This window comes from Haematobia irritans, chromosome 5 (assembly GCF_050003625.1).
Source record: "Haematobia irritans isolate KBUSLIRL chromosome 5, ASM5000362v1, whole genome shotgun sequence".
In the NCBI taxonomy this organism is placed as follows: Eukaryota; Metazoa; Arthropoda; class Insecta; order Diptera; family Muscidae; genus Haematobia; species Haematobia irritans.
Genome location: NC_134401.1, coordinates 109,997,869 through 110,020,471, shown reverse-complemented (window position 1 = coordinate 110,020,471; position 22,603 = coordinate 109,997,869). Strand labels below are relative to the sequence as shown.

At 33.0% G+C, this 22,603-nt stretch overlaps 1 protein-coding gene across 2 annotated transcripts in view; it reads left to right on the top strand.

The window, feature by feature from the left end:
• Rpp25 (ribonuclease P protein subunit Rpp25) overlaps positions 1–22,603 on the top strand; it is a 172,306-nt gene that overhangs the window by 38,052 nt on the left and 111,651 nt on the right. For both annotated transcript variants that reach the window (XM_075310380.1, XM_075310381.1), the window contains exon 2: positions 14,587–14,614. The gene's annotated coding sequence lies outside the window, so the exon portion shown is untranslated. The remainder of the gene's footprint in view (positions 1–14,586; positions 14,615–22,603) is intronic.

Here is a 22,603-nt window from a genome sequence, read left to right as displayed (position 1 = left end):
TGTCCAATCTGGATTGTCCCGGCAAACATTTATGTCGTGCTGTATGCAAACGCCTCCATAATCATTAATGGTAAGACTCGCAAAAATTTCTTTAGTTACGTCAAGTACTTGAAACTTTTACTACTTTATTACATAGGGATGCCAACTCAGACATAGAAGACGTATTGCTTTGATATAACGATCTTTTATTGAATGCGTTTTGTCCTTAGAATTAGGCGATTCGACTTTAAAAGTTGTATCTTCGGCTACAATAATTCTTCAAAATTAATGAAATCGTCTTTAAATTCGTTGAATTTTTGTATCTTGACTATAAATCTAAAAAGCGTTAAAAAATAGGAGAAGTCTTTCAAAAAATGTTTAAGACTATGCTTACGACCATATATATTGCTCAGTGAACTATAGTACCTTACACCAATAACGTTGTCAAAATACAAATATAGTTTGGAAACTTTGTACACCGAAAAAAAGTGAACTGTTTTATAGGAAGAATGAACTACCACGCACGAAAATTGAACTAAATTTTACTCCACATTTTGAGATTTCCACAAAGCGTTGGTAAAACCAAGACATTTTAATGCCCTGTTGTACTTTTTAACTGCAGTTCATGAAATTACATCATCTCATAGAAGAAAAAAATAAACTAAAAGTAAAGAAGAAAATCATTGGCGCCAAATCATGACTTTTTAACCATACAGTAGTTCATTCTTACTATTTTTGGGAATCGTAGGTTTAGCTTTAGGTTTAGGTTAGGTGGCAGCCCGATATATCAGGTTCACTTAGACTATTCAGTCCATTGTGATACCACCTTGGTGAACTTCTCTCTTATCACTGAGTGCTGCCCGATTTCATGTTAAGCTCAATGACAAGGGACCTCCTTTTTATGGCCGAGTCCGAACGGCGTTCCACATTGCAGTGAAACCACTTAAAGAAGCTTTGAAACCCTCAGAAATGTCACCGGAATTACTGAGGTGGGATAATCCACCGCTGAAAAACTATTTGGTGTTCGGTCGAAGCAGGAATCGAACCCACGACCTTGTGTATGCAAGGCGGGCATGCTAACCATTGCACCATGGTGGCTCGTAGAAAAATCTTCTTTTGCTTTAGTTCATATTGAACTTATGTGTACGGTCATTGAACTTTATACCCACGTTTAGTCCATAAAATTTTTGAGACATACTTAAAAAAGTAAGATTTCATTAAGCGGTGGAAAATTTCGATAAAAATAATCAAATTTATCTACAAGCAAATAATTTTTTTTTTCCAATAAAAATAAGTTAAATTTATCGTTAGTTTAACAACGGAAATTTTTTTTGTGTATAATTCAACTTTTGTTTTTTTTTTTATTTGTTTGATTGTGTCCTCTGGAATTATCGCGAATAGATATAGGTGTTTTTTTTCGAATGACATCCCTACCAGGGCTCTCTCTGTGCAAACGAACGTTAAAAGTTCCATTCATAATGTATTACACAATATTGCTTACTAGTCACATCTGGCTCTTGGGATCCCAGTATCAAATCCAGCACGTGAGCGTTTTGCTGCAAATAACTTTTGTTGTGGTTTATTTGGTTGCAATGCAATAGCTCTGTTTTTAGTTAATTGGATTCTAATTAAGTTATTCTCCACGTTAAAATAAGTGTAAATTCGTTTGGTTTTTGTTCTCACTTAACCATTGAACAATTCCATGACATTGGCAATTTGAGATAATGTGCGAAAGATTAGAAGAAATTAATGATTTGTTACTTTCCGCTGGATTTTCCATGATATGGGCAATTATGCCATAAGCTATTCAATTGAACCGCGCTCCTCGAATGACTCAAAAAAATTTTCGAAAACATGAGTGTATAGAATAGCAAAATTGAGATTTATATTAGCACTTCAAAAATATTAGCACTTCAAAAAACAAAAACAAATTCTCATAAGCTTAACTTAATTTGTTTAAGTTTTAATTGAAAAAAAATCTTTTTAATTCTCATTGGCATTTTCAGAACCCTATACAATCTATTTTTTACAATGATTTCGTATTTTTCCAAAGCCCTATAGACTGCAAGATGATTGGATGGACGCACGTTTCGGAATTACCCCATTCCTCATCAGCATCCTCTACTTGCAGCAAAACTATCAACCAATTATCAGAATAAATTCAGGCAGTTCATTAAACCAAACAATGAACCACACTTGAACCTTCCGAAAAAAAGGTTTTACATGATAGCCGGCTTATGCCGAAATAAATTCGTACAACAGGTTGGCTGATAAGTCCCCGGTCTAACAAAGAAAAACACATTTTTTGTCAAAAATTCGTTTTTATTATTCAGCATAGTTCCCTTCAAGGGCGATACAACGATTATAACGACCTTCCAATATTTTGATACCATTTTGGTAATACTCCTTCGGTTTTTGCCTCAGTTTCGGCAATCACCTCTTCATTGCAGCCAAATTTTTTCCCTGCGAGCATCCTTTTGAGGTCTGAGAACAAGAAAAGGTCGCTGGGGGCCAGATCTGGAGAATACTGTGGGTTGGGAAGCAATTCGAAGCCCAATTCATGAATTTTTGCCATCGTTCTCAATGACTTGTGGCACGGTGCGTTGTCTTGGTGGAACAACACTTTTTTATACCCACCACCATAAAATGGTGACGGGGGTATAATAAGTTTGTCATTCCGTTTGTAACGCATCGAAATATCGATTTCCGACTATATAAAGTATATATATTCTTGATCAGGGAGAAATTCTAAGACGATATAACGATGTCCGTCTGTCTGTCTGTCTGTCTGTCTGTCTGTTGTAATCACGCTACAGTCTTCAATAATGAAGCAATCGTGCTGAAATTTTGCACAAACTCGTCTTTTGTCTGCAGGCAGGTCAAGTTCGAAGATGGGCTGTATCGGTCCAGGTTTTGATATAGTCCCCATATATACCGACCTCCCGATTTGGGGTCTTGGGCTTATAGAAACCGTATTTTTTTTCCAATTTGCCTGAAATTTGAAATCTGAAGGTATTTTGTGACCGTAAAGAGGTGTGCCAAAAATGGTGAGTATAGGTCCACGTTTTGGCATAGCCCACATATAGACCGATCTCCCGATTTTACTTCTTGGGCTTATAGAAACCGCAGTTTTTATTCAATTTACCTGAAATTGGAAATCTAGAGGTATTATAGGACCACAAATACGTGTGCCAAAAATTGTGAGTATTAGTCCATATTTTGGTATAGCCCCCATATAGACCCATCTCCCGATTTTACTTCTTTGGCTTATAGAAATCGCAGTTTTTATTCAATTTACCGGAAATTGGAAATCTGGAGGTATTGTAGGACCACAAATACGTGTGCCAAAAATTGTGAGTATCGGTCCATATTTTGGTATAGCCCCCATATAGACCGATCTCCCGATTTGGGGTCTTGGGCTTATAGAAACCTTATTTTTTATCCAATTTGTCTGAAATTGGAAATCTAGAGGTATTTTAGGACCATAAAGAAGTGTGCCGAAAATGGTGAGGATCGGTCCATATTTTGGTATAGCCCCCATATAGACCGATTTCCCGATTTTACTTCTTGGGCTTCTAGAATCCGAAGTTTTTATCCTATTTGCCTGAAATTGGAAATCTAGAGGTATTTTCGGGTCATAAAGAGGTGTGCCGAAAACGGTGAGTATCGCTCCATATTTTAGTATAGCCCCCATAAGAACGATCTCCCGATTTAACACCTTGGGTTTCTAGAAACCGTAGTTTTTATCTGATTTGCCTGAAATTGTAAATATTCTGGTATTTTAGGCTCACAAAAACGTGTATCGGATTAGGTTTTTATAGGTCCATTTGGTAATGCCTCCATATAGACCGACTTCACTTCTTGAGGGTGTAGAAGGCGCACTGATGATGAAAATTGCTTGAAACTCAATGTAAAATTTCCAGATTTTACTTCTACAGATTTAAGATTTCAAATCAAGACGTTATTTTATAATTTTCTTGCACACTTACAACAGATGTTAATGATTCCTCTAAAACTCAAACAAAAATGGTTCTTATAAATCCAGAATCTGATATAGTCCTCATGGATGAAATCTTTAAATTTATCTTCGGGAAGTGTCCTCAAGCCCTCCTGAAATTTCAAAGGAAACCCTAATATTTGGTTCATGGTGGTGGGTATTTAAGATTCGGCCCGGCCGAACTTACTGCTGTATATACTTGTTCTTCTTCATATGGGGCCGTTTTGCCGCGATTTCGACCTTCAAACGCTCCAATAACGCCATATAATAGTCACTGTTGATGGTTTTTCCCTTCTCAAGATAATCGATAAAAATTATTCCATGCGCATCCCAAACAACAGAGGCCATTACTTTGCCAGCGGACTTTTGAGTCTTTCCACGCTTCGGAGACGGTTCATCGGTCGCTGTCCACTCAGCCGACTGTCGATTGAACTCAGGAGTGTAGTGATGGAGCCATGTTTCATCCATTGTCACATATCGACGGAAAAACTCGGGTGTATTACGAGTTAACAGCTGCAAACACCGCTCAGAATCATCAACACGTTGTTGTTTTTGGTCAAATGTGAGCTCGCGCGGCACCCATTTTGCACAGAGCTTCCGCATATCCAAAAATTGATGAATGATATGACCAACACGTTCCTTTGATATCTTTAAGACCTCTGCTATCTCGATCAACTTCATTTTACGGTCATTCAAAATCATTTTGTGTATTTTTTTGATGTTTTCGTCGGTAACCACCTCTTTCGGGCGTCCACTGCGTTCACCGTCCTCCGTGCTCATTTCACCACGCTTGAAGTTTGCATACCAAACAATTATTGTTGATTTCCCTTGGGCAGAGTCCGGAAACTCATTATCAAGCCAAGTTTTTGCTTCCACCGTATTTTAGCCCTTCAGAAAACAGTATTTTATCAAAACACGAAATTCCTTTTTTTCCATTTTTTCACAATAACAAAAGTTGCTTCACAAAAGACGCTCTATCTCACAAACTAATTGACTTACAGACGTCAAATTTTGACATGAATCATTTGAAAGTTGGTACTATATAAAAATAATATGCATTTAATACTAGCGACGCCATCTATGTGTCAGACCGGGGACTTATCAGTCAAGAGATATCCTTTGCCACCAATCAGGAAAGGAGATATCATTTGCCACCGTCAAATCATCGATTTGAGTGCAGTAGGCAGGGTTTATTTTGAGCGTGCTTCCTTCTTCTTCTTTTTTTCATTCGTTTTGTTTTGTACATTTACGAATTTGTACATTTAATTGATCCAAACGGTTGCCATAGTACTCTGAATTTATTGTTTTATCCTTTTGCAGATAGTCAATCAATAAAATACCTTTGAAGTCCCAAAAAACCATTGCCATAACCTTACCAGCCGATTGAATTGTTTTTGCCTTCTTTGGGGCACTTCCTCCAGCTTCAGTCCATTGTTTGGATTGTTCTTTTGTCTCTGGAGTATAGTGGTGGATCCATGTCTCATCAACAGTTATGAAACGACGCTTAAAATCCATTTTATTTCGCTTAAAACGATCCAAACAAGCTTGAGAAATGTTCATTCTTATGCGTTTTTGATCGACTGTTAACAAATGCGGCACCCATCTTGTAGAAAGCTTTTTCATCTGTAGTTCTTCATGCAAAATTAAATGGACCCGATCATTTGAGATGCCCATGATATTAGCAATTTTACGCACTTTCGTCGATCATTTAATAACATATCATGCATTTTGGCTACAATTTCTGCTGTTGTTGCTGTTTTTGGACGTCCACTATGGGGTTCATCTTCAATGCTTGTACGACCACGTTTAAATTGAGCAATCCAGTGTTTTACTGGAGCACTTTCACATAACACATTCACCATATCATTATGAATTTCTTGTCCCGATAAACCTTTTTTATGTAAATATTTAATGACAGTACGCATTTCTAATTTTTCCCATTGTTAAAAAATTGCGGATACGTCATATTTGAACAAAATTTAACATGTGTTCATAATAGAGATGGAAGTTTCCAAAACACTTAACATTTTTCTGTTTATACCGTGCTTTTTGTGCTAGGCTAAGAAGTTTCCGAACTGCCCTCGTACTTAAATGGCTAAAGATATTGACTACAGATAGGGGACATGTATATATCGACATATACTGTTCATACCATACAACCAAATTTTAATTTGTAGAATAAAACATACAGAAAAATGCAATATCTATTTTACCAGAAAAAGGTCATCTTAATTGGCAAAAAATGGGATTTCACTTTTTCCTTAGCAAAAACTTGCATTAAATTAAAGAAACGTAAACTCAGCTAAATACATCTGGTCAATTAATATTACAACAATGCCCTTAACATATTCTAATAATATATTAAATATTAAATAAAGCGTACAAGGGTAGTGTACAATCGACCCCCAAAATCGTGTCCTCTGAGCTGGACATCGGTAGTGAAAGGGTTAACATATATTGATTTTTTTTAACTTGTGCATGCCGTTATGCAATATTTGTTTGAGTGATATTTCATCGTTTGATCATTTCGGCAAAAGCCAAGAAATTTTAACCAATAATTGTGATATTAAATTAGGGGGTTTACTATATGGAATCTTTTTGGCCGAGTCAGTGAACCAGAACTTTTTGTATGAAACTAATTGAACCATATCATAACATGCAAGTTATTATCTGCTACTTATCTTAATTTTAACCGTTCACTTTTCGAAAACATTTCATGCATGTGTATTAGAGTGTGCCCATCAATAAGATGCACACAAAAAATAATACTTTCCTCCCAAGCAAAATTTTAGACAAAGAACCATCGTTTACCATTTGCTTTTCGCTGTAAGAAAGTTTGTTTGGAAGAAAAGTATGTAGTTTTTGTGATAAATGTTGATTCTTTTACAGGATGTGAAAACAAATTCAAAATGACTAAAAAAACAAGTATATACGGCCGTAAGTTCGTCCAGGCCGAATCTTATGTACCCTCCACCATGGATTGCGTAGAAACTTCTTCGAAAGACTGTCATCCACAATGGAATTACTTGGGTTGTGGTATCTTAAAACTTCTTAACATCGTTTTCTAAATTGTGATTTAGTCCATACATGGTATATATTAGACAAAAAAGTTATGTATAGTTAAGTCTACAAATAATTACGAATCGATATGGACTTTTTGCACGATACGTAGAGAGCCAGAATTGAAATATGGGGGTCGCTTATATGGGGGCTATATACAATTATGAACTTGATATGGACCAATTTTTGTGTGATTGGGGATCGATTTATCTGAGGGCCATATATAACTATAGACCGATATGGACCTAGTTAGGCATGGTTGTTAACGACCATATACTAGCACAATGTACCAAATTTCAACTCACTCGGATGAAATTTTCTCCTCCAAGAGGCTCCCGGGATCGGTTTATATGGGGCTATGTATGATTATGGACTGATATGGACCACTTTTGGCATGGTTGTTAGAGACCATATACTAACATCACGTACCAAATTTCAACCAGATCGGATGAATTTTGCTTCTCTTAGCGGCCTCGCAAGCCAAATCGGGGGATCGGTTTATATGGGGGCTATATATAATTATTGACCGACGTGGACCAATTTTTGCATGGTTGTTAGAGACCATATACTAACACCATGTACCAAATTTCAGCCGGATCGGATGAAATTTGCTTCTCTTAGAGGCTTCGCAAGCCAAATCGGGGAATCGGTTTATATGGGGGCTATATATAATTATTGACCGATGTGGACCAATTTTTGCATGGTTGTTAGAGACCCTATACTGACACCATGTACCAAATTTCAGCTGGATCGGATGAAATTTGCTTCTCTTAGAGGCCTCGCAAGCCAAATCGGGGGATCGGTTTATATGGGGGCTATATATAATTATTGACCGACGTGGACCAATTTTTGCATGGTTGTTAGAGACCATATACTAACACCATGTACCAAATTTCAGCCGGATCGGATGAAATTTGCTTCTCTTAGAGGCTTCGCAAGCCAAATCGGGGAATCGGTTTATATGGGGGCTATATATAATTATGGACCGATGTGGACCAATTTTTGCATGGTTGTTAGAGACCCTATACTGACACCATGTACCAAATTTCAGCTGGATCGGATGAAATTTGCTTCTCTTAGAGGCCTCGCAAGCCAAATCGGGGGATCGGTTTATATGGGGGCTATACGTAAAAGTGGACCGATATGGCCCATTTGCAATACCATCCGACCTACATCAATAACAACTACTTGTGCCAAGTTTCAAGTCGATAGCTTGTTTCGTTCGGAAGTTAGCGTGATTTCAACAGACGGACGGACGGACGGACGGGCATGCTCAGATCGACTCAGAATTTCACCACGACCCAGAATATATATACTTTATGGGGTCTTAGAACAATATTCCGATGTGTTACAAACGGAATGACAAAGTTAATATACCCCCCATCCTATGGTGGAGGGTATAAAAATTGGCCATCTTTCCTTACATATTTCTCACATCCACGAGGTTTATTTCGTACTTGGCTTCTTTTTATACCCTAAACCACATAGTGGTCAGGGTATAATAAGTTTGATCGGCCAAAAAATTTGCCTACCAGAAATATTGATTTTAGACCCCATAAAATATATACCGATCGACTCAGAATCACCCCTGAGTCGATCTAGCGCTTGGAGTCCGTCCGTCCGTCCGTCTGTCCATGTTTTTGTTGTTCACAGGGTTCCGGTCGCAATTATTAACCAATTTTGATGAAATTTTGTACAGGGAGTTTTTTGGGAACGAACGCTATTGAATTTGGACGAAATCGGATCAAATTTAGATATAGCTCCCATATATATGTATCGCCCGATTTCGACAAATGGGGTCACGTTGCGTTTGTTTTCAAACGGATCGTCACCAAATTTGGCAAAAAGTAATATTTTTCATCGTTCTTCAAGTCTGCAAAATTTCATCTAAATCGGTTGAGATTTAGATATAGCTCCCATATATATGTATCGCCCGATTTTCCCAAATTTGGCCATAAAAACCTTATTTATTAAGCGATCTTACTCAAACTTGGCTTACTCTAATCTTTTATGGTACTGACAATATGTGCCAAAAATAATCGAAATCGGTTCTGATTTAGATATAGCTCCCATATGTATGTATCGCCCGATTTTGCCAAATTTGGCCGTAAAACCCTTATTTATTAACCGATCGTAACCAAGGTTGGCTAAATGTTATCTTCTATAGCACTAACTGTATGTGCAAAATTTCATCGAAATCGGTTCAAATTTAGATATAGCTCCCATATATATTTATCGCCCGATTTTAAAAAATTTTCACTTATTAACCTTATTTTTGACCATAGGGGCCTCATTTATTAACTGATCGTACTCAAATTTTACACAAAGTGACCTTCTGTGGTATCAATCATACCTGCAAAATATTATACAAAATGGTTCAGATTTAGATATAAGTCCCATATATATGCATCGCTCGATTTTGTCATATTTGGCCATAATACTCTTATTTATTAAGCTATGTTATTCAAATTTCAAATTTTGATGTACTAGCTGATCGTATTTAGACTTACATGTAGCTCTTATATAAATATATTGCCCTATTTGCAGAAATTTGCATTTATTACCCACAACTAATTGACCGATTTCCTCTTTTTTAATAATGGACTCAATATTAGTGGCATACTAACTCTTTTGGTGCAAAATAAACTATAGCTCCTAATATAAGATATTTCTGTTCAGATTGTGACAAGACACCCATAAACATGTACCCCCCTTTATGTTCTCCAAAACCTATACCAATGATACCCCACAAATGCTTATATTTACTAATTCAGTAGGGGTGGTTTAGGGTATAATATAGTCGGCCCCGTCCGACTTTCTACTTTACTCACTTGTTCTGTAATAAAAACAATGTAGCAGTAATTGTTTAATTTTATAAATTTTTTAAATTTTACCTTTTGCCGGTCGTAGAATCGAACCACGGAACATGAAGTTTGTAAGTGAACTTTCTACTTAGCTGTTATTGTCACAACAGATAATTACACTAGTTTACACTGAAAATGTACGCTTGATGAGAGTCGGCTTTTCTTATGTATTTTTATCTGCTGAATTCGAAAAAAATTTTTAAAATTTTTTTATGGAACAGTTTTTGAGATACCCCTTTATTTTTAGTTTTTCGCTCTTTTTTCACTAAAGGTGGGTATTGCGTTCGAGTTTAGCCGCTAAAATCATCATTTTATCACTAAAGTGAAAACTAAATCAGTAAAAAAGGCATAAAATTATGCATATTTGTTGCAGATTTCATTATAACTTGATGGGGAATAGCCCAAAGCAAATTTTAACATAGTTTTTATTCCTTAAAATGGATTATTAAAAAAAAGTAATCGTGAAAAAATTCCGATTTTAGGGGATAAACTCGAACTTAATACACAAATTATATATTCGGAAAAAATCGTAGTTTACAATGAACCTTTTCCGCCAGAAAAGTATAAAAAAGTATATACCATATAATGCATACAATTTCTGTTGTTGTTGCTGTTTTTAGACGTCCACTGCGTGGTTCATCTTCAATGCTTGTACGACCACGTTTAAATTCAGCAACCCAATTTTTTACTGTTGCATAACATATGAAGGAGCACTTTCACCTAACACATTCACCATATCATTATGAATTTCTTGTCTCGATAAACCTTTTTTATGTAAATATTTAATGACAGCACGCATTTGTAATTTTTCCATTGTAAAAAAATTGCGGATGCGTCTTTTTTGAACACCTGTTTCTATATGAAGGAGTTGCCAGATCGAAACAAAATTTAACATGTTTTCATAACAGAGATGGAAGTTTCCAAAACACTTAACTTTTTTCTGTTTATACCGCACTTATTGTGCTAGGCTAAGAAGTTTCCGAACTGCCCTCGTAGGTTGAAAAGAAAAGTCAACTCTTCTTCGTCACCGTGGTGTAATGGTTAGCATGTCCGCCTTGCATACACAGGGTCGTGTATTCAAACCCAGTTTCGACGAAACACCTAAACGTTTTTCAACGGTGGATTATCCCCTTTAAGTAATGCTGATAACATTACTTATTGTTTCAAAGCTTCCCTAAGTGGTTTCACTGCAATGTGGAACGCCGTTCGGACTCGGCTATAAAAAGAGGTCCTTGTAATTGAGCTGAACATAGAATCGGGCAGCTCTTTGTGATAAGAGAGAAGTTCACCACTGTGGTATCACAATGGACTGAATAGTCTAAGTGAGCCTGAAATATTGGGCTGCCACTATACCTAACCTAACATAACCTTCTTCGTCTTATGACGAAATATATTCACTAGGTTTTTTCCCGGGAATGGGATCTCGGGTATGCCCAAGATTTTGCCATATTTTCTATCCCGCTTTCCCCGAAATTTAGAGTGGGAATTCCTGCAAATTTATGTTCACAATATTTTGCATAAAATTTTACCACCAATTTTATAAAAAGTATGTTTTTAGTGCCATTAGGTGCCATTATACATAGTAGAGGCATTTAAACTATTGCAATTTCTTTCAAAGTTGTGTCCAATAGCAATTGACCGACTTACATTGTCGTAGATTCCCATCCAGATTCGAACGGGCTCAGATTGTTTTTTTAAACGAAGGAATATCCTCTTGTATAATGACCTCATGGGAGCCACCGTGGTGCAATGGTTGGCATGCCCGCCTTGCATACACAAGGTCATGGGTTCGATTCCTGCTTCGACCGAACACCAAAAAGTTTTTCAGCGGTGGATTATCCCACGTCAGTAATGCTGGTGCAATGTGGAACGCCGTTCGGACTCGGCTATAAAAAGGAGGTCCCTTGTCATTGAGCTTAACATGGAATCGGGCAGCACTCAGTGATAAGAGAGATGTTCACCAATATGGTATCACAATGGACTGAATAGTCTAAGTGAGCCTGATACATTGGGCTGCCACCTACCTAACCTAACCATATTGACCTCATTTGTATAAAATACAATTTTGATGGACTAGTGGACTTGGTGAGACTTTATTAACAGTGCACTGAAAAAATATTGTCGTGAGACCAAAGATTTCATGTCTTTAAAATACGAATGCGTTTTTTGCTTAGCATAAAATACGCATTTCTCTGATATAAAGTTTTTTTCCTAGCCCGAAAGACTATGAACTTTTCTATAAAGTCGTTTTTTCTTTATAATTAAGTGATTCATATTGAAAATGGGTATCTTAAAATGAATTTTTCTTTAATAGTTATGAAAAATTCTTCAAAATTAAAGAAATTGTCTTTAAATTTGTTGTCTTTTTGCATCTTGACAACAAAGCAAAAAAGCGTTTAAAAATAGGAGACGTTTTTCAACACTTTATTTACAAGACGATTTTTACTTGAGACACAGCAAAATTTCTACTTGAAGTAGAAACTGAATTTGAAAATATAAGATATCGTTAACACGCTTTTAAATGACTTTAATTGTGGATGAAAAAAAAAAAAAAACAGAAAAAACTAATAAATTATAATTTGCGGTCTAGAATCAAGTACGCAAAACTTAAATTTAAAAGATAATTCTGTCTTTATTATAATTATATTTAATTATATACCATTTATTTAATTATATGTTATACCAGGGCGATTTCATAGATTTTTGCACTGAACAAAATGTTTACGTAGTATTAAAGATTACGCAACCTAAATTTTAGGATGCGTAATTTACACAATATTAAGGAAAAATTTCTTCAAAATAACTTGTAATTAAAAGCAAATTTATAATATTTGCTTCATTTTTTTTATTAAATTTGAGACAAAAATTTTGTCCCTCCATTAAAGTCGTATGTCTTTGAACTAAATTTCCCTTAAATGAAAGAAAAGGGTTAAAAAAGTCGTCTTCGGTCATACAAATCGTCGTCATATCTCCCTTTAGTACGCAGAAAAAAAATCAAAAATCCAATTAAAAATTTAATTGATTTAAAAAATTTTATAATTGAAACAAAAATCAATCATAAAAATTAATAGTATCAATTAATTTTTTAATTGGATCAATTCATTTTTTAATTGATACTATCATTTCTGTGAGTGAAGACATTTCAATTACAAATTTAATTGGATCAATTTCGTGATTGAAGGCAAACAATATTTTTTGTGTGTAGCTCAATGACGGATTTCCCCACAGTTTTCTTGTCGCTGGACCGACAATTTCGTGGACTCTATCAAGCTTTTAGGCCCACTGGCTCCTTCTAGGAATACAAATTTTTCCAAATTTTAAAAAGGTCACATAGTGGACTTTTTAAAATTTTCTATAAGTTGAAAATTCGACAAGCCGACTTCTCCAATGTTTCAAAAATTCGATAGGTCGACTTTTCCAAAGCTCTGACCTTCCGATTTTTTGATTCTGATTACAGTCCCTATCATCTTCTTGCTTTCCATCACCGTTCGCGATCGTTATGTAGTTTCTGTCATAGCAACAAAATCCAATACACAGGTAAATTTTTTTGGTACATCCTAATGTAGGTTTCATTGGAAAATTATCAATGGAATTTTTCGTAAAATGTATCTAAGAATTCGTAGGAGAGAGAAATATTTGTACTGAATTTAATTTTCTATGTGGGCGATGAACGTAATCGTAGGGTCTGATTTTTTAAAAGTAGCTAGTGAAAATGATGGGAATTGCTTTAGTCCGAGATATTTTTCCATTGTTTTTTTTGTTACCCCTTCGTGACGTTCTAATCGCCAAATTACTCATTGAATTAGGATAGGTAATGAATGCTACAATTGTGTTATAATGCACTTAATACTTTCTTAATTTTTTAATGTACTACACTCAAAATAAAGTGAACTCTCTATTTCACTAAAGCCAATTTAACTTTATTTTAGTTCATGGAATTATTATGTTTGGAGAAAGTTTCCTTTACTCTAATAATTTTTTGTGTACGTTCGTTAAATTAACTAAAACCGAAGAAAAAAATATACTCAAATGAAGCATAAAGATTAATTAATTCGTGTCTTCCACAAAATAGTTCAGAATTTCCTTAAATTTGTAAATTTTACCATAAATGCGTCCATCATGAACTTCATATGTCACTAAAGACATTCTTGCAATTTTGAACTCCAAGTTTTTCCTTCCAACTACAAAATTTTCTTTAACAACTGAAAAAACTTAGTTATGTCTAATAAATTTTCTTGAATTTGTCGAAAAATATATACTTATTTTTATGACATCGGCGTGATGCCAGCGTTTGTAATACTGTTTAGTTAAAATTTTCTACAAATATTCAAAATTTTCTAAAATTAACCGAAAGTTTTCTTTCTGGTGGGTTCACTGTTTTTTCAGTGTAGACGTAATACATACAGCTTATAAACTTTACCATCAGCTTGCAAAAAACGGAGCAATTGAAACTGAAGGAATCCCCTATGAATAAATTTAATAGATTGAAAATTTTGTTTATGAATATATTGAAAACATTTTTGTTTGCCAATTAAATTACGATTTTTTTATATTTTTATAGAAATTACATGAATCGTCCAAATAATGAAAAGCCAATTTATTGAAAATTCAACTAAGATTTTATTTGAATAGTTAGATGATAGATAATTATTCTTGTATACTAAAATTTGTATTCTTTTCTTTTAGGACAAAATATAATTCTGGAATTGCTTCGGTAAGTTATAACATATATGTACACAGAAAAAAATGTTAGTCCTCAATTACGAAATTAATAAAATTTTAATTCAAACATTTTTATTCCCGGAAATGATGGTATCAATCACAATTTTGTAACAAACTAATTTTTTTTCATCATAAAAGTTTAAACTTTTCGAAGAGATAAAAAAATTTTAACAAAGGAACAACGTTTGCAACAATCCCTTTTTGCAAAAGTTTTATTTTTTCGTACAGGCGATCGATTCAGTTATTCATAATTCTTCATGATTTATGACGTACTGAATGGCAAATTGGTATCTAATGTTTGCTATTAAAAAAAATTACAATAATTATTCGATATATAGAAAGATTATAGATGTATATAAAAATATACAATACATAGAGACACACACACATTGGTTTTTGGCTGAAGTTAATATTTCTACGCACGAGAGTGTTTGAAGAATAAATAACGATGTTTATTTGATTTCTTCTACTGAGATTCACGGAATTCCCCTGAAACTAATTTTAACATTAAGAAATAACGTCACACAAAAGAATGTCTAATTTATACTTTGGCCAGGTGTTTGGTGTATGGGAAATGGGCAAAAATAAATTAACTGATACGGCGGATCTAAGATATCACAAATCGCCAAATAGAAGCTTGTTGCCATGAGAGCGTGAAGATAAAAAACCGAAGATCAAGTCTTCATGATAATTACTTCCAAGAAACACCAATTTCTCCAAGGAAAATAAAATGATAACTGTGCCTGTACATATAGATAGTATGACGTCGACAAATATACCATGTGTATGACTAAAAATCAAGGAGCGTACGTGTTGTCAGTCAACATGCCAATGGGCCAGCATCCGTAGTTGCGCATTTTATCAATTGGTTCACATCAGAAAACAAAAACTCTTTGCTAAGCAAATCAAGTTTAGTTGTCAAATCATTTCAATCAGTGTCTCACTTCTACGTCTTGACAATGATCTATTGTAAGACACGGGCAACACATATACCACCATTGACGATGTATTGTATTTGCGGAATTAGAGGTGTGTACACGCGAAAAATATTTATTTCCTCCGAGATGAAATTTTAGGCCAACCATTAAACCCTTGATAATGGTACCCGTTGCAATATTTAAACCAAATGAAAATTGTTTTGCCTGAAAGAAGCAATGTTTACAAATAAAAACTTATAGTGATTTCGATTGGTAAAAAATGCGTTGCATAGTTTAGACCTTTCCCCTTTAAATCGAAAAATTTTGTTCGATTGAAAAATCCAGTCTACACACTCGACCCAAAAAATATTACCAAAAAATTGTCAAACAAAAAATAGGCTTTTGCAAAATTTTATTTCTATAGAAAATTTTGTCAAAATTTTATTTCCATACAAAATTTTGTCAAAAATTTATTTCTATAGAAAATTTTGTCAAAATTTTATTTCCATAGAAAATTTTGTCAAAAATTTATTTCTATAGAAAATTTTGTCAAAATATTATTTCTATAGAAAATTTTGTCAAAATTTTATTTCTATAGAATATTTTGCCAAAATTATATTTTGTCAAAATTTTATTTCTATAGAAAATTTTGTCAAAATTTTATTTTATTTCGTTTTGTTTTGTTATTGTTGGTTTTTTTTCTTTAATCAATGTTGTTGCTTTTTTGATTTCAGCTTAAAACCATGCATTGACTAAACTACAAGTGTAGCTTAACCAACAGAGGAAAATAATGTTTATCAAATTTATTTGGGCAAAGCCCTATAGACTGCAAGATGGTTGGATGGACGCACGTTTCGGAATTACCACATTCCTCATCAGCATCCTCTACTTGCAGCGAAACTATCAACCAATTATCAGAATAAGTCCAGGCAGTTCACTAAACCCAAAACTTGAAACTTCCGAAAAAGGTTTTAAATGAACGCCGGCTTATGCCAAAATAAATTCGTACAAACATATCCCTTTTCCTTTGCCACCGTCAAATCATCGATTTAAGCTGAAATCAAAAAAACAAAAAAAATTTTGTCAAAATTTTATTTGTATAAAAATTTTTGTTAAAGTTTTATTTCTATAGAAAATTTTGTCAAAATGTTATTTCTATAGAATATTTTGTCAAAATTTTATTTCTATAGAAAATTTTGTCAAAATTTTATTTCTATAGAAAATTTTGTCAAAATTTTATTTCTATAGAAAATTTTGTCAAAATTTTATTTCTATAGAAAATTTTGTCAAAATGTTATTTCTATAGAAAATTTTGTCAAAATTTTATTTCTATAGAAAATTTTGCCAAAATTTTATTTTTTATAAGAAGTTTTGCCAAAATTTTGTTCTTATCGGAAATCTTGTCAAAATTTTATTTCTATAAAAAATTTTGTTAAAATTTTATTTCTATAGAAAATTTTGTCAAATTTCTATTTTTGTACAAAATTGTGTCGAAATTTCATTTATATAGAAAATTTTGTCAAAATTTTATTTCTATAGAAAATTTTGTCAAAATTTTATTTCTATAGAAAATTTTGCCAAAATTTTATTTTTTATAAGAAGTTTTGCCAAAATTTTGTTCTTATCGGAAATCTTGTCAAAATTTTATTTCTATAAAAAATTTTGTTAAAATTGTATTTCTATAGAAAATTTTGTCAAAATTTTATTTCTATAAAATTTTTTTCAAAATTTTATTTCTATAGAAAATTTTATCAAAATTTTATTTTTATAGAAAATTTTGTCAAAATTTTATTTTTTATAAGAAGTTTTGCCAAAATTTTGTTCCTATCGAAAATTTTGTCAAATTTTGTTCCTATCGAAAATTTTGTCAAATTTTATTTCTATAAAAATTTTGTTAAAATTTTATTTTTGATAAAAAATTTTGTCAAAATTTTATTTCTATAGAAAATATTGTCAAAATTTTATTTCTATGGAAAATTTTGTCAAAATTTTATTTCTAGAGAAAATTTTGTCAACATTTTATTTCTATAGAAAATTTTGTCAAAATTTTATTTTTATAGGAAATTTTGCCAAAATTTTATTTTTTATAAGAAGTTTTGCCAAAATTTTGTTCCTATCGAAAATTTTGTCAAATTTTATTTCTATAAAAATTTTGTTAAAATTTTATTTTTTATAAAAAATTTTGTTTTATTTTATTTCTATAGAAAATATTGTCAAAATTTTATTTCTATAAAAATTTTTTCAAAATTTTATTTCTATAGAAAATTTTATCAAAATTTTATTTTGATAGAAAATTTTGCCAAAATTTTATTTTTTATAAGAAGTTTTGCCAACATTTTGTTCTTATCGGAAATCTTGTCAACATTTTATTTCTATAGAAAATTTTGTCAAAATTTAGTTTCTATAGAAAATTTTGTCAAAATTTTATTTCTATAGAACATTTTGTCAAAATTTTGTTCCTATAGAAAATTTTGTCAAAATTTGATTTTTATAGAAAATTTTGTCAAAATTATATTTTTTATCGAAAATTTGCTCAGTTTTTTTCTGAAAAAAAATTGTTGGATTTGGTTCATCTTGAAACTTACACACAGTGGATTGGTGTTTACTTTCGAACTGATACGCGTAAATCCACTATTCATCATCTGCTACGATGTCATAGATGTGTTTCGAAGCACCGCGGTTTTGAGCGATTTACAACTGGCGTGGGATCCAAAGCGAACAATTTATGATGGTCCCCACTAATGCCTAAAGTTGTCTCAATCTCACCATGGGTCACATAACGATCTTGCAAAATCAGATGGCGCACAGCATCAATGGTTTCCGGAACAATAACATTGGGCAACCGAACGGACGACGAAATTCGTCTTGGAGGGAACTACGACCTCGGTTGTATTCACCATACCATCGACAAATAGTGGTTCTTGGCGGAGCTTCGCCGCCAAAAATTAAATTAAGTTCATCTATTGTTGATCGACTGTTGTTGAGTTAATCCGCCTTGAAAGTTGTAAAAAATAATCGCACGAAAATGAGCGAGGTGAATATTTTAGGTTGTTGTAAACAACACAAATATTGCTCGTATGGAAAAACGTTCTGTGTATGTTTAACCTCAAAAATGTCGGGCTTTACGATTGTATATTGCAACACTACACAGAAAAAAAATTCACGAAAATTTTTCCAATTAAAGTCTTCTGTGATTGAAGACATTTCAATTAAAAATTAATTGGATCTATTAATTTCGTGATTGAAGATAAAAAATATTTTTTTGTGTAGGTTTGCCCAATCCCGAAATATAAATGCCAAAATTCGTTCCTTAAATTTTGCTGTATCGGACGCCCAACATATTGTGAGGGAATAAATGCCAAGAGAGAATAAATTCCATTATTCATAGAATATGTTTTCTTTGTATACAGGCTGAGAAGGAATATTATCACCGTAGAAATGTCTCAAGAGCAAAATGTTACTTTTTCACGAGAAACATGTAACATGTTTGTCGCAACCATGTTACGACAAGCAAACATATCTGATTTCGGTAAGCATTTTATTTTTAGCGGAAAAGTTCTATTTTCTCCGTGAAAAAGTAACAGTATGCTTTTGAAATATGTTTGGGTGATCATATTCCTTCTTTGCACTGAAAATAATATTGTCGTGGGGCCAAAGATTTCATGACTTTAAAATACGAATGCGAATTTTGTTTAGCATATATAAAAGATTTTTCCTTGTCAAAAAGTTGATAAATTTTTCAATGAAGTCGTTTTGTGATTCGACTTAAGAATATGTATCCTTACATGAAAGAAAATATTGTTTGACTAAGGTCAACTTGGCTGGCTTTCTGAAAAATTCTTCAAAACTAATGAAATCTTCTTTAAATTTTTTGCTTTTTTGTATGTTGACTACAAAGCAATAAAATGTTTAAAAATAGAGAATGTTTTTCTATACTTTATTTTAAAGATGTGTTTACTTGAAACATGGCATAGTTTCTACTTGAAGTAGAGCCTGAATTTGGAAATTGAAGTTTTTGTAAACACGCTTTTAAAGGACTTTGATAGCACATGAAGGAAAAAGCTGTAAAAAGAGTAAATTAAAATTTGGTTCCTAGAATCGAGTACGCCAAAATTCAAATTTAAAAGAGAATTGTGTATGAAATGTATCCTTACTTCAATTCGGTGCTTCTTTGGCCCGAAATCAATACCAAAATCATTAGTGTTAGGACAAAATATTTGGAACCGGGTGTGTTTTTTTTCAGTGTTGGTTTGAGAGCGTTCGATTGTATAACGCATAATTTCTCGTAGTGTAACTTTATCGCGTAAAACGGGGTTTAGAAGTATGTTTCTTAGACATTTGTTTTGTGGTATGTTTTGTGGTATTTCCAATTGATGAAGTATAACAACGACAACGTCTTCGTTTTCGTTGCCGTTCATAATTGAGAAGTGTGTCTGGGGGCTATAGTCATTCATTCGTTCATTCATATAAATTTTTTTTTTCTGGTTGATTTCCAATCTTCTCCTGCTTGAATACGTAGATGGGCTATTTTTGGATCAACAACGTCATTTGCCAAAAATTGGAATACCTCTCATGCGATATACTTGAGTGGTACCTATGCCGGTTGTTACCACTCAACCAACCAATGTTATCACTTTCCGCAGTGTGCCAAAGCGATGAGCCTTTATTGTCGATGCATAGGTGTGTGAAACGTTATGATGGTTGATCAACTACATACAAAACGAGATTTAAGGGCACAGTGGGATTAAATAAATATATGCAAAGATGAACTAAATATGGTTGTTACGATTATGTTCTACATTGAAAAAAAAAATATTGACCTAATATGGAAGATTATGCAACTTAAATTTTAGGTCTCGAAATGTTAAGGACAAAATTCTTTAAAATAATGACATTTTAATGAAAAGAAAGTTTATAATCCTTGCTTCAAATTTTTTTTCATTAAATTTAAGACACAAATCTTGAAATTTTGCGTCTCTCTGCTGAAGTTGTAGATCTTTAAAGTAAGGCAAATTTTCCTTAAAATAAAGAAAATTATTTTTAATTTAAACAAATCGTCTTTAACTCAACTGACATTGTATTTTTAAATTTAAAATAAAATCGCTTCAAATATAAGCTGACTTATTTTAAGGATTTGCATCTTTGGTTTAAAGTTTTTTTAGCATTAGGAAAACTGTTTTTACTTTGAAGTAGCTGGCATAATTTGGATTTTGAAATTGGAATTTATTTGTACATAAATACCTTTATTAATATATCGTAAAAAAAGGAATAAAAATTCGATGAATGCACGCAAAGAAAAAAAAAACACGTTTGGAAAACGTGTACCGAAGAAGATTTTCTTTTGTTAGAGTTTAGAGTGAATTGCTTCGAAAATTTTAAACTTTTATCACCAAAAAAATTCGTTTGTGACAAAATTTTTATTTTTTCAATAAAAAAAGTTATTTTTGAAACAACAACACAGTCCATTTCGTTTATATCAAACACTGTTCTTTTCTGACTTTAAGTCTTTAATAAGACACATTTTACAGTTCAAAATTTAATATACTACAATGTAATGTTGAACATTTTTTCGGAATCTTCCGAACATATCTGGAATATATGTTAAAAAAAAAAAACAAAAAAACTTTGGTCGAACTTTGATCCTAGATTTAAAGCTAGGGGGGTCCGTACAAAATGCCTTTATTTTAAAGAAGCCGCATCTTTGGCTCGGAATCAATACCAAAATCCTTAAGGGAAGGTCACAATTTTTGGATCAAAGTGAACTTTTTTTTGAGTGTAGGAGCAACATAATATGATTGGTTTCTTTTTTGTGGCGAAAATGTAAAATTTTCAGCGCAACCATATTCACCCAGTGCACATGGTCCTAATGAAAATACGTGGTAAAATAACTTAGAATATGTCTTCATTCATTCATTCATCAAATATCCAAACGCACGCACTGAAAAAAATATTGTCGTGAGTCCAAAGATTTCATGTCCTTAAAATACGAATGCGTTTTTTGTCTTTTGGCATCTTGGAAACAAAACAAAAATTCATTTAAATAGAGGACATGTCTTTCAACACTTTATTTTAATGACGTTTTTACTGGAAATATAGCATAATTTCTAGTTGAAGTTGAGTCTGAATTTAGAAACTAATGTTATCGTCAAAAATTTATAAAGAACTTTGATAGCGCGTGAAAAAAAAGGCTTAAAAAACGAATAAATTAGAATTTGTTTCCCAGTGTCAAGTACGCAAAACCTAAATATAAAAGAGAATTGTGTCTTAAGTGTATCCTTGCTTTAATTTACCCCTTCTTTGGCTCGGAATTAATACCAAAATCATTATTGTAAAAACAAACTCTTTGGAACCGTGCATGCTTTTTTTCACTGCACACACATTCACAAAAAATAAAGCAGAGCAAAATGATCTCCGTTTTCCCGTACACGGGATTTTGCCATTTTCTTGCTCTCGGAATATTCCCACATAATTCCAGGGAATTTTTCTTAACAATATTTTATATTTAGTTATATTGTCTGACAAACGTAGTCGTTGGTTCAGGCCCGGATTTCAACGTGGTTCTTAATGGAAGGATTATCCTCCTGAGCTTTGATTGTGATATTTATATGAACCGAAATTTTGTTGAACTACTAAACTAAGTAAGCCTTCAGAAATAGTGGGTAATTTTACCAAATCTTCTTCCATATTTATATACCCTCCACCATAGGATTAACTTAGTCATTCCGTTTGTAACACGTCGGAATATTGGTCTAAGACCCCATAAAGTGGTGAAATTCAAGAAACAAGCTAAAGGGTGATACGGTCAAAATTTGGTCAATATAAACTTGACGTATTTCTTTCAATTTTGCATTAAAAAAACTGAACACCCCTCATTTTGAAAGTGTGTGTGTAGAATGTTGCTCCTATTTTGATTTTGGAATTCACTCTTCAGTTGTCAAAATGCCGTCCAGCGTATCAAAATTTTGCTCGCGCATCGCGAAAATCCGAGCTACTCGCACACAAAGCTGGCAAAATCGCTAAAAGTTGCCAAATCAACCGTTACAAATGTAATTAAAGTGTTTGGG